Here is a 10,478-nt window from a genome sequence, read left to right as displayed (position 1 = left end):
GTGCTGAGCAGGATAAGCAGGTCCATAAGGCTCTAAGCATCTTTCTCAGGGTGAGAGAAGATAGGCTAACCATCACATGGTGCTGGGTTCAAGTGGAAGTAGAAGCAGACCAGAGATAATAGGTCTCTGGACAGAATCGTTTCCACAGTGGTTCCAAACCTTGCCACATGGCCAAACTTCCCAAGAGTTTTGCTACAAATCCATGAGCCAAGCTTGAGATTTGAATCAGAATTACTAAGATTGGGCCCTGGAAATTTGCATTTTATAAAAGCTGTTCAAGTGACTAGGAGCTGTGATCAGGTTCATAAACTCCATTTCTGCCAGTTGGAGCGAGAATGTAAGAAACCCAGAAGCATGGCTGAGTTTTCCTAGTAATGGCAACCTTGGCGAAGTACCTCTCAGTTTCACTTCTTTCTTATAAAATAGGAGCCTCCCAGGTCCCTCCAGGCTCTAAAATGTTATGATTCAATACATGAGAGTTGTGACCATAGTTTTAGCAGTTATTTTTCTGTTTTTGTGCCTTTGGGCTTAGAAACCCATTTTCAGAGCCCACTATTAATGTAGATGGAATTGGTGGCTGACTGTGGAGTCCATTTGAAGGGTTCCAAGGAAGACTTTCCTCCTGAGAATACCACCCTGCTTTCAGTCTCAGAAATTTCTCCATTAAAGGAATGGGTTAGGCGAGGTCTCTTTATTTACATATTTAGGTCCCCTTTATTAAGGGTTAGTAAGTGCATTAGCAAATTAATAATAGTTGTGTATTCGTATTTTGGGATACTACACCACTGTTTCTATAACACCTCTGATGAATGATGTTTCTGTGTGTTTCTCCCTCTTTCTGATAGAATCAGGTTTGTGTATAATGCCAGCTAGACCTGGACTCTTTTCCTTCCTTCTATGAAAGCATCTCAGAATGCAAATACTGTGAGTGACATTATTATTAGAATAATCTAAAATCTGGTCAACTTTTATATAGCTATTTCTCTAAGTTTGATATGAGTAAAAAAAATTACTCAGGCCTTACCTCCTCTGATTGTATCTGTATTAGCTTGCTAAAGCTACCACAACAAAATACCAAACACTGGGTGGCTTTACCAACAGGAATTTTTTGTCTCACAGTTCTGGAAGCCAGAAAGTCTGAAATCAAGGGGTCAGCAGATGAGTTCCTTGTTACGAAGGATCTGTTCCAGGCCTCTCTGCATGTCTTGTAGATAGTCATCTTCTCCCTGGGTCTCTTCAAATTGTTTTTTCTCCAGACATGCCTGTCTCTGTGTCCAAATTTCCCCTTTTTACAAGGACACGAATCATACTGCATTAGGGTCCATCCTGATGACCTCATTTTCACTTGATCATGTGCCAAGACTGTATTTCCAAATAAGATCATATACACATGTACAGAGGATTAGGTTAGCACCTCAACATCTTTGGGGAAAATACAGTTAAACCCATAACTGTGGCATTCCATTGTATTGTGGCATTGATGCTGAAAAATCAGTGAATTCATTTATGAGGTGGGCCATGGTCCTCAGGAAATTAATAAAAACTTTATTAAGTTATAATTAATAAAACTTTAGACAAGTCTTTTTCTCGTGTGAGATGAAGAAATTAAAGGTGAACCACTGGAACTGTCAGGGGCATGACAGGCCCAGATTGAACTTGCCAACAAAAAGTAATTGGTAATGAATGTTGTAGGGAGGAATGCCATGACTAGGGAGACTACCTTATAGTATTTTTTAAGACACCAAACAAAACTTAACCTTCTGCATTGGATGCTCCATACAGACAGGTGTGGGAAAGGTAAGATTTTTAGTGTAAGTTTTGAGTCAACAGCTATTTTGCATGTATGCCCCTGAAAGTTTCATACAAAGTAGCATTAGTCCGACTTCAGTTCAGGTCATGACCTCATGGTTGGTGAGTTTGAGCCCTGTGTTGGGCTCTGTGCTGAGAGCTCAGAGTCTGGAGCTTGCTTCAAATTCTGTTTCTCCCTCCGTCTTTACTCTTCCCCCACTCATGCTGTCTTTTTCTCTCAAAAATAGACAAACATTAAAAAATAATTTTAAAAGTACCGTTAAATATTTATTATACATAACCATATTACTGTTATAAGAAAACAGTAATCCTATCATTAATAAAAGTAGTACCTTGTCCCAAACCTGGTAGTTTTCTTTTGGTGTATATTAAGATTGTACAGTTGCACAGCACACATGTTGTATACTGACATGTATTTTGATGCTAATAAGGAAATAGCCTAGGAAATGGGGTTGGTATTTGGTTGTATTTTGTAAATAAATAGTGGCCCCTGTTTGTACTGCCATGATGCAATTGTGTACATCTCTTTCTAACTCTGATACAAGTTGGTATCTTGGAATTGCTCCAGATGGGATATTTACACTATGGCAATTGGCAAATGCTACAAATCAGGACTTCAACTTTTGTTGTTGTTGTTGTTAAAAGCCATTACTGAACATTCACTGGAATGAAACTACAGTTGTAAATATATTAATATACTCTGGTTTTGGGGGGAATTTACAAGAAAATGTCTCTTTCCTGATGAACAAAAATAGACGTTTCTTTGTACCATGCTTGAGAATCATTTGTGAAGAAAAACTGTAGAGGCAGTTTAGGAAACAGATGAAATGCATTTGAATGCAATTTTGCAATGGCTTCTAAAGCTGTCAAGGAAATTGCTGAGATAATTTTAGTGTGTGAAATATATTCATTAAGAAGAGTTAAAATTCACAATCTCTGCCTCCCTGACAGCAGGATGATGATGAATAGGAGGGTTAGAAGGATATGTATGTTCAGGGAAACCTCTGGAAATCAGAGAGTTACAAAGCCATCATTAGTAGAGTTTTAAAAGTTTAAAAAGAAAAAAATGGCTACTTGGACATTCGTTAATTTAATCTCTATATTTTAGAAGTAGTTGCACCATATGTGCTTATGTGATGATACATGAGCTTTGGAACTTAGCACCTAGAACTGTGTCATGCATGGTGGCTTCTTTACACTGAGTTGCCTTTCACTACTTAGAAAAGATCCAAAGATAACACTAAAACGTCTACTTTCTGAATGCGCGAGACTGTAGTGCTTCTCAAATGTTAATCTGTTTCTAGATCACCTGAGAGACCTTCTTAAAATTTAGGTTCTTACTTAGCAACTCTGGGATGGGGGCTCTGCTATGGCCTGTTACGCACACTCTGAATAAGAAGGAGCTAGAAACCCTTCCCAAGATGTGACTGTGGAGACCCTGAGTATGTGGTTTTCCGTCTGGCCTGCCTTGCCCTGTGTAGAGACATTAACACGATTTGAAAATTTTCCTATTTTCTATTCTTCTCTATTTGCTTTCCATTGGGATTTATTTAGTGGTTGCAAATAACAGTATTGTCCTTTGGAAATTCCTCCGAGGTCACTCTTTGTAACATTTAGACCTGTCATTTGTTTGTTTGTTTGTTTGTTTGTTTGTTTGTTTTAATCTCTGAGGCTTGAAACTTACTGGGATCGCTGTAATTCCACACAGCTTCCACTAGAGGTCATTGCCTTGTTACAGAATTATTTTCTTTATTTTTCTAAGGTACTTCTGTGGCAGGGATGATTTTGCATTTTTTGGAGGAGTTTAGGGTCAGCCTAAGGGGCCATTTATCCCCAAGGCCACCAGTTTGCATATAATAGCACCTCCATCCCCAAATGGGAGCCCCTCTTCCTCCTCTGGTCAGTGAATCAGAGTGCCAAATGGCACACTTTTCAAACTACCTGGAAGGGATGGAGAAAAGGACCGAAGCATGGCCAAAGTGTTACAAAGGCCAAGCGCAGTGTACTGTGTTGCTGGGGCTGACATAATAAAGTACAGAACTGGTGGTTTCAACAAGTGATGTACATTTTCACACAGTTCTGCAGGCTGGAATCTGAGTTTAAGGCCCGCTCCAGGCCTCTCTCTTTGACCTCTTCCTGTATCTTATCATTATCGACCCTCTGTGCCTGTCTGTACCCAAAGTTTCTCTTCTTATGAGGACATCAGTCATGTGGGGTTAAGGCCCACCTTAAAGAGCTCATTTCAATTTAATTACCTCCTGAAAGACCCTGTCTTCAAATACAATTAAATTCTGAGGTCCTAGGGCTTAAGAAGTCAACATATGAAATTTTAAGGGGACACAATTCTGTCTACAACAAGTAGTTAATAAGGTTCCTAAGGGAACCTATTTCCTAAGTAAATAGTTCCCAAGGGAACAGGCCTTCTTCAGCAAATATAGCTCTGTTGACAGCTATAATTTATCTAAAATATTCAAATCAAAAATTTATCTTTTTCTTTCATGAACTGAACATGTTTAGAAAAGTTGAGTTAATAAAATAAGTCATCTCTACTTATAATTTTTTATTTTTCTTGTAGTTGCTCCATATTGAAGGCTGATCTAGGCGGAGGTCATAGGAAAGGAAAACTCCGAAGTAGGAGACAGGATGAAAAGCTACCAGTTAGGTTAGCCAGACCAGAGACATTTTCCTCTAAATTACCGCCCAGTATGATTTCTTTCTACCATAATTTCTGGGACTTAGTTGCCTTCTTCTTGGAGTCTTTCCAAATCACATGAACTGCAAGTTAGTCTCTGTCCTCTGAATTCACTCATTCATTCCAAACACATACTGCGAAAGCATGTACTATATTTATAATACCCAGGAAATTCAAACTTGAATATGTCAGTCCCTTCTCTCTATTAACTTACTACAATACAATAGAATAGAAATGGTTGTAAGAGATGTGTGGCCAAGTCCCATTACAAAACACCTGGGGGAATAACTTCTCAGGGAATCAGGAAATTCTGATCTATCATTCACTTGGTATTATTCATATGCCTTTGCATACTTCTTACCCATCCACAAATTGCCATCTTTGTTTTTCTCAGAAGGCAGTGCCCATTGTAGGTGCTCACGTAATGCTTTTCAAACAATGAATAAAATGAAGTGTTAGAGTTCTCTCACTCAGGAATAAATGTGAAGGCACTCTTTTGTAAGACGAGGCTTGCATGACCTGCCCATTCTGGGCACAAGCCATAGGCTTGGAGAGCCCACTAATAGGACCACTTCATAATTAATCCTACTTCCGGAAGGATTCATGTGAACAATAAAATGATTTCTTGCATATGAGTGAACACAAGCTATAGAGTTGGAACTTTATAGAATTTAGTTATTTTGTGGATGCAACAACTAAAATGTGATACACTAGGGTTTTGAGATTAGCATTTTACTTCCCCCTCCTGAGGAAATAGTGCAAACCTTTACTCTAACTGAGAAAATTGTCTCTGACTTGATCTTCTTCTGATTTTTAGGTTTATTACCTTAATTTTTCCACAAGTATTCTACTCTGTTCTACCCCATGCCTTTGGTGTCTCACAGCGGAGTTCTTTTTAATTATAATGCAGGTTCTAAATTTTCATCTGGTCCATTTTAAGTGTAGAGACTTCATTAGTTGCACCAGGGGGAGGTTTCCCAATACTTGCACTGAGGAGCCTTTGAAAAATTAATTTGAAAGATTTCCTTCCTTATTGCAGGGTCTTGCACTATTATGTTTTCTCTTGAGTATTGTGATGGCTGTATCTCGTTGTTTTTTTTTTTTTTTTTTTTTTTTTTTAAGTCCAGTTTGCTTTAGAGAATGAAGAGTTTGTTCATTTGATCCCAAATGAGATATAAGCCTCACCGCCAAGAACCATGAATATCAGAACATCCTGTCTGATTTCACCCACCAGCCCACCAGGGGAAATTACTATGTAGCCAAATATTGAAGTGACTCAACAGTCATTTATGAGCCTATTGCTTGTTCCTGTTTTAAGGGTAGTTATCACATCTTGGAGGAAGACTGATAAAAAGAGAAGTTTGAGGGGACTTCTCCAGGAGTGCTTTTCTGCTTGATTTCATTGGCCAGTTGCTGTTTTCCTCCCCTTATTAGACCACCCTCACTTAAGCAAATAGGCTTGGTCTTTAGTTTTAGTTTTTCCTGATTCCTCTTTATGTGAATATTTTTTGAGGTACCATCATGGAGTGAGTTTCTGGTCTGGGGGTCCAGGACCTGAGTAGCTATGAAAGCCCCATCACCGGGGCATCAGATGCTTACACAGAAGGAACTAAAATATCAATCATCAGATTGTTTCTGGGCACCCTTTCTTGTGAGATATTTAGCAGTCTGTTCAGTGGTTGGCCAAATAGACTATTTCAGAGGCATGTCACATTTAAAGTGGATGTGATTTTGGTGTAGAAGCTTACATGTGGTGCTTTAATTCACCTGAACACAGACGTCATCGTTCAAGTGGAGTTTTTCTCTGCATGGTTTGTGCTTGGGCTCCTTATGTCCTGGCAGGTTTTGTTTTGTTTTGTTTGTTTGTTTTTTTCTTTGGTTTTTGTTTTCTTTGCACAGGTTAAAGGTTTGGATCATGATTGGGATACCGTGGAGTAGCTTTCATGAGATTTATTTGCCAGTTTATCATAAACTGTATCTCTCTCCCCAGGGAGAACTCATTCTCTGTTTCCTTTTATTTCTCTTATAAGGGATGACAGCATATATTAACAGAGGGCTAGAATAAATCATTAGGTTTAAGTATTAATGATAATCTAATAATAAGATGTGATAGGATTATATTAGAATTGCAGAATTGGTCTATTTATTAGAAGTGGCGTGCTATCAAATTGTAAAGCCTCAGAGGACATAAGGGTAATTATAATCTTCTAGAAATGCAAAATGTTAAAGTCTTTTTGAAAGTTTATTTTATTATTTTGCAATGAATTATGTCCAAATAAGGTTAACTCTGAAAGTGTCCCATATTATATGTGAAAAAAATATTATTAGCATTTATGAGACCTCATCTTCTAATTTTTAGACGAATTCCACATTTTTGACATTTTCATTATGCATAAAAATGTTAAGACCTGATTTGTAACATAGAAATTGATATGCTTTTAAAAATGTTTAATTCAGTGTTATACAATGATGATAGCTGCAATTATATTACATTCTCTAGTAGCTTGTTACAAAGCATGTTATGAAATATGTTAATTTAAAAAAGCTTTATATTCAGCTTGTGATGTCTTGAAAGATGGAGTAATATGGCCAACAAGCTCAACATAGGAACTCAGAAGTGGAAATCAAAGTTCACCTGGGCCCTTTCACTGACTACTTAACAGAATTTCTTCTACAAAACTGAACAAATCACTTTTTTGATAACATCAACTAATCAGATACTCTTTGAGCCACAGTAGAGTGAACTTGATTGGCCTCATTGTCTTTCATCGTCTCCAACCTTGCCTTCCATTTCAAGTTTTTTTCAATTTTTCTTAGTTTTCTATCAGAGCATCTAATGATAGCTCCCATCCAGTTTCTTATCTTTCTTTCTCAAATATTCTTGAAGAATATTCTGTACTAATTAGTTTAATTTATTTGTAATTTTTCAACTCATTGTATCTTGGTATCAGTTCCTACCATTTTACCAAAACTCTTCCTAAATGTTAGATATGGCCGTAGTATTTTTTTCTTGTCCTTTTTTTAAAATGTGAATTTGATATTATTATCTATACCTCTTTCCACAGACTTTCTTAGCTTCTGCTCTCTAACACTTTTATTACTAGAAATATGCTATTCTCTTTACATGGTAGGTTAAGTAACATTTTCTCATCATTAGATATAATTCTGAGACTATAGGAGAAATTCCCACCTAGTATCTATTTACCCATTGTTTAAGTCTGGTAAATCTGCAAACATTGTTAGTAGTTCAGTTTACCAAACTTGCCAAATCCTATTAAATTGTACTTTAGGTCTTGAATTGTGTAAGTACTTTGAGGACTTTTATATAGTTAATTGATAAATGACCACTCAGCACTTTAAAGAATTATAGTGACTTTTTTGGTTCCCTCGCTTGGATATAACATAATATTACTCAAATTAAATATAGTCTTATATATATAATTTAGATAATGGTCTTGAAGATAAAATATTGTTTCATACCTGTAGACCAGCTTGTTGGAATAGGATGTCACCAGAAAATAGTGGCAACATCTGCATCTATAAAAACTGGGGGGAGATTAGAAGACTCTAACACATTCTCCCTAAAACCTCTAGCCAAGCCCTGAATGGTTCCTCATGATGGTCAGAGAATATAATCTATACACTAATTTTTCACTCTCTTTTATGAAAGTGGAGTTGCTGTAATTTTATACCACTGATAAAATGTAATAATAAAATTTCACTGTACTGACAGAGGGATAATAATGATTCACTTTTATCCCCAGAGCTTCACTTCACATTTTTGCACCCTGGAGGTTCATTGTGTGTCTACATAATGCTAACTTTGGTCTCTCTTATTTCTACAAAAGCCACTTAGAATAAAGAGATTGCAGTGAATAGTACCCTAAAAATAGGAACTGGAGAGATTCAGAAAGGCCTTACATATAGTTTGACATAAACAGCTTGGGAGCCCAGGGAAAAAATGTAGAAAGATCTAAAGAAACAAATAGCTATGGTGAACATGGCCTTATGATTTTCGTGAATTAACATGATGAAGTTATATAAAGAATGCCTCTGCCATGCCACCTGGGTTTATTGTTAAAAATAAATACATAAAATTTGTTTATCTTAATAGTGTACAGACTCCTGTACCCTGTACACAGTTCTACCTAGGAATAAGCAGGAAGTTCCTTCATGACTAAAAAGCTGCACCAATGTAAATGGAGGGGTAGAAATCTTAACACCTGAATTACACAGATTAAGTTTGTCTACCTTTTCTACCATTGTGACTGTGTCTCCCTAGAAGTATAAATAATAGGACATGAGTGTTGTTGTTTTTTTTTTTTTCAAAATAAAAAAGGCTTTATTTTTAAGACAAAACAAATAGCACAAACACATCCAAATGCAAGCGACTAAGTTCACTGGGTTTTAGAAAAGAGAAAGCTGCACTCAGGTGTCAATTATAACTGGAAACATCAAAGAGAGGTCCCCTGCTTCCGGTGACATGGGTACAACATGTGCTTGTCTAAGAAGTCATTCTGTGGTGGCATCAATGTGGAAACGCATGACAAGAGTGAGGTGATACACGGCAGAACTGCAGGTGGGTGAAAGCTTTAAGACCCTTTTCTCCACTCTAATGTGCTCTCCTTTTGCTTTGGGGAATTAAAGTAACCAGCAGGTCACCTTATAAGGAACTTTAATGTCTAAGAACACTTTCAAATACCTAAAAGAGATTCAAGGTTGTTACTAAAATTATATATGAAGGTCAGTGGGGGAAAAGAGTTTGTGTTCTCAAAACCTAGGTTTCACACAATATGAAAAGAAGACACTGATCTTAGTAAAGGCTGGTCTTTTTCATGATGCGCAGGAACTCCTGCTCATTGACTTCTCCATCTCCATCTCGATCAGCCTCATCGATCATCTCCTGCAGCTCCTCATCAGTGAGGTTCTCACCCAACTCCTTGGCTACACGCTTTAGATTTTTGAATGATATCTTCCCAGTTTCATCATCATCGAAGAGTTTGAAAGCTTTCAGAATTTCTTCTTTGGTATCTTTCTCAGACATTTTCTGAGTCATCACAGTCAAAAAGTCACTAAAGTTCATTTTCCTGTCCCTTCCTTATCAATTTCGCTTATCATTTTCTTGATCTCTTCTTTCTTGGGTTCAAAGCCCAGTGCCCTCATTGCCACCTTAAGTTCCTTAACATCTATGGTTCCAGTTCCATCAGCATCAAAGAGATCAAAAGCTTCCCGGATTTCCTGTTTCTGCTCTTCAGTAAGCTCCGGTTTAGGACTCATCCTTTTTCGCTGGGTAGATGAGGCCATGCTTGCCTTCTTAAAGTTAGAGGCCATTGCAGACCAGCTCCGCAGTCCGTTGTTACGGCAACTGACCTATATCTGGACATGAGTGTTTTTAAAGTCCCTTATCTGCTCTACCTTCCTGATGGTCCAGGAGACAATATAAGAAATATTAAGCTAATCAGGTTTAGAAAAAGTTATTTTTGCCTTAAATATATAAATACTCTAGACAACTGAGAAGATAGACTCATTTATGGGGTCCTAGATATATCAGTTATTATTGCTGCATAATAAACCATCATAGACTTAGTGGCATTAAAAAAAAAACTACCTTAATATGCTCATGGATTCTTTCGGTCAGGAATTCAGGAAAAGCACAGTAGGGATAGTTTTTCTCTGCTCACTGATACCTGGATTCTTGGTTAGGAATACTTAAAGGATGGGGTAGTGACTCAATAGCTAGGGGCTAAAATAACATAAAGACTCATTTATTCACATGTCTTGCACATAGGATGGAAGATTCAAAGCCTAGGACTGTTAACTAGGATATACTCCAGTGGCCTTTGACTGGAATACCACTATGTGGCCTCATGATGTAACATGACTTCTTCACAACATAGCGGCCTTAGAATAGTCAGACTTCTTACATGGCAAATATCCCAACAAACAAGGTGAAAGCTGCATAGCCTTGTATTATTGA

At 37.4% G+C, this 10,478-nt stretch overlaps 1 pseudogene; it reads right to left on the bottom strand.

The window, feature by feature from the left end:
* Positions 1-8,824: 8,824 nt before the first annotated feature.
* LOC144221064 (centrin-2 pseudogene) lies at positions 8,825-9,866 on the bottom strand (annotated as a pseudogene).
* Between the last annotated feature and the right edge of the window lie 612 nt (positions 9,867-10,478).

This window comes from Crocuta crocuta, unplaced genomic scaffold (genome assembly GCF_008692635.1).
Source record: "Crocuta crocuta isolate KB4526 unplaced genomic scaffold, BGI_CrCroc_1.0 scaffold91, whole genome shotgun sequence".
NCBI classification, from domain to species: domain Eukaryota; kingdom Metazoa; phylum Chordata; class Mammalia; order Carnivora; family Hyaenidae; genus Crocuta; species Crocuta crocuta.
Note: the sequence above shows the minus strand (reverse complement) of the source record. Positions and strands in the feature narration are given on the sequence as shown.